The sequence below is a fragment of the Malania oleifera genome, chromosome 13 (genome assembly GCF_029873635.1).
Source record: "Malania oleifera isolate guangnan ecotype guangnan chromosome 13, ASM2987363v1, whole genome shotgun sequence".
NCBI classification, from domain to species: domain Eukaryota; kingdom Viridiplantae; phylum Streptophyta; class Magnoliopsida; order Santalales; family Ximeniaceae; genus Malania; species Malania oleifera.
In genome coordinates, this window is record NC_080429.1 from 24,780,962 (window position 1) to 24,783,787 (window position 2,826).

The following is a 2,826-nucleotide window of genomic DNA, read 5'->3' on the forward strand; positions in this document are numbered from 1 at the left end:
AATAAACAAAAGAAAAACTTTTTGGGTTGCCTCCCATAAGCGCTTGTTTTAACATCTCTAGCCAGACGTTTCAATCTTCATCAACTAGGATCTCCAAGAGGAATAAATGCACATTTCCTCTCCATTTGTTCTCTATAATAGTGCCTTAATTTCTGACCATTCGCTTTGAATATGTTCCCTATCTTGTCCTTTAAGTCTATTGCTCCAAAAGGGAAAACTTTGTCAATTGTATAAGGACTTGTCCATCTTGACCTTAACTTACCTGGGAAGAGTTTTAATCGTGAGTTGAAGAGTAGAACCTGTTGTCCTGGAGCAAACTCATGCCCAAGAATTTGTTTTTCATGCTACTTCTTTATCTGCTCTTTGTAGATTTTTGCATTTTCATACGCATCACCTAAGAACGCATAGCGAAGATGCTCAAGGAATTGTTTCAACTTTCGAGATATTGGTTGCTGCATCTTTTATTTAGAGATTATAGAATCCGTCTTTACTACCATAGGTTCTCGCCTCCCCACACGCTGCTGTGTTGTAATTTGCTGCAAGGATCGTTCTAAGTGACCAGCTGGTACATATTTTTGAAAGAATTTTTCTATGCCTTGTTGAATGACATCTTCCCAAAAGAAAGTGCTTGGATCTTCTGGGAATCTCATGTCTTGGTAGATGTTGAACATAACCTCTTCCTTGTCCACTCTCAATGTTAACTCACCCTTTTGCACATCAATTAAAGCCCTTCCACTGGCCAAAAATGGTTGGCAAAGAATTAGTGGAACTTCTTGGTCTTCCTCCATATCTAACACCACAAAATCAGCAGGAAAAATAAACTTGTCCACCTTTACCAATACGTCTTCTATGATTCCACGTGGATACTTGATGGATTGATCTCCTAGTTGCAAAAAAAAAATGGTTGTTTGTATCATCTCTCCAAGTCCTAATTTTTTTGTAAATAGAAAGTGGCATAAGATTAATGCTAGCACCAAGATCACATAAAACTTTATCGAAAAATGAATTTCCAATAGTGCAAGGCAAAGTAAAACTCCCTGGATCTTTTAATTTTTGAGGCAATTTCTTTTGAAGAATTGCACTACACTCTTCAGTAAGTTTCACTATCAAGTCCTGGAGGAGGTTGCAACACATTCCTTGTATTTCCATAAGACAAATTCTCATGATTTCGAAGCCCCATATGATAATATTGTGGCAAAGGATCACCACGATAATTGTAGTTCCCATTGTTGATGTATTGAACCTGTTCTAGACTCGCTCCATTGCTCGGATTTGTCCTACTTGTAGCTGCCACATATTTCTGAACCTTGTGGTATCCTCTGGATTGTCAAAGCTAAAATCTGATGAGACAGAGAAGCAACTTGAGCTGAAAGTGCAGAAAATGGTTCCAATTCATGAATTCTAGAAACTTTCTTACCCATAGTTCTCTCGGTTGGCAATTGATAGTTATTTGAGGTCATTTCTTCCAAAAGAGCAGTAGCACCCTCAGGTGTCTTTGACGTCAAAGTTCCCCCAAACACAGCATCAACTAAAGTCTGAGTTTGCCCATTTATCCCATTGTAGAACATCTGAATTTGCAACCAATCCGGGAATCAATGTTGTGAGCAGTGTTGAATCAAATCCTTATACCTTTCTCATGCTTGATAGAGTGATTCAAAATCATGTTGCTTGAATTGACCAATCTCACTCCTGAGTTGAGCTATCTTTGTTGGTGGAAAGAATGTGGCCAGGAATTTTTCTGCTATGTCCTGCCAACTAGTGATACTTCCTGGTTGTATAGACTATAGCCAACCTCTTGCTTTGTTCCTCAAAGAAAAAGGGAACAATCTTAGTCTAATGGTATCTTCAGTAGCACCATTGATCTTTATAGTGTCACAAATCTCCAAAAACATAGCTAGATGGATATTGGGATCATACAGTGGTGATCCACTAAATTGGCCCTGTTGCACCATGCTGATCAATGCAGGTCTGAGCTCAAAATTGTTGGCATTAATTACCTGGCAACTAATACCCGAATAGTTGTCATTCACAACTGGCCGTACATAATCCTTTAAGGCGCATGGCTGCGCATTATCTTGTCTGTTCTCTATGGCTAGTGCCCTCTTTTTCCTTAGTGCTTTGAGCGTTCTTTCAATTTCCGGATCAAAAAGAATAATGGCATGAGTTCTAGCACTGCACATCCAATATCAAAAACATACCAGAAATACAGAAAAAATAATAATAACATAAAAAAAATAAAAATAAAATAAATACATAAAAATATAAAAATAAAATTCTAAATTAAAATCAAGATTACTTTGAATTGATATTGGAAAAAATAAGAAAAACTCAATCCCCGACAACGGCGCCAAAAACTTGATCGGTGCAAGTGTATAGTATCATAGTTTTATAATATAATGATGTGTAGAGTATCGTCCTCAAGGATTGATGTCTTAATTTTACCAAGTACTGAAATTTTACTAACCTTGATTTTATTTAGAAAGATTAATAATTTTAGACTGCAAAATTTAAATAAAGCTACTTTAAATAAACTATTCAAGACAATTTAAAACTGGATTCCGCGTATCAAATTACTGATGGTAAAAACTTCTAAGAAACCGATTTCACCTAGTTTCTCACTATGCTTTACTCATCTAGCCAATTCAAATTCGTAATCTCTATTTGTTCGCAAATCTCCAATTTTTCCAAAAGCCTCTTTCGATAGCCAATCAGAACCTATTTTTGTTTATTACCTAACATACGATTATGCAAATTAATAATGCAATAATGCAATAAGACCCTCAATTTTTAATGTTACGTAGGTTCATACAAGTCTTTCGATCTCTA

General features: G+C 36.2%; 1 non-coding gene across 1 annotated transcript; it reads left to right on the forward strand.

The window, feature by feature from the left end:
- The first annotated feature begins 1,590 nt into the window (after positions 1-1,590).
- On the forward strand, positions 1,591-1,695 carry LOC131147019 (small nucleolar RNA R71). Its single transcript, XR_009134553.1, has one exon. It is a non-coding gene; the product is annotated as a small nucleolar RNA R71 (small nucleolar RNA).
- The last annotated feature ends 1,131 nt before the right edge of the window (positions 1,696-2,826 follow it).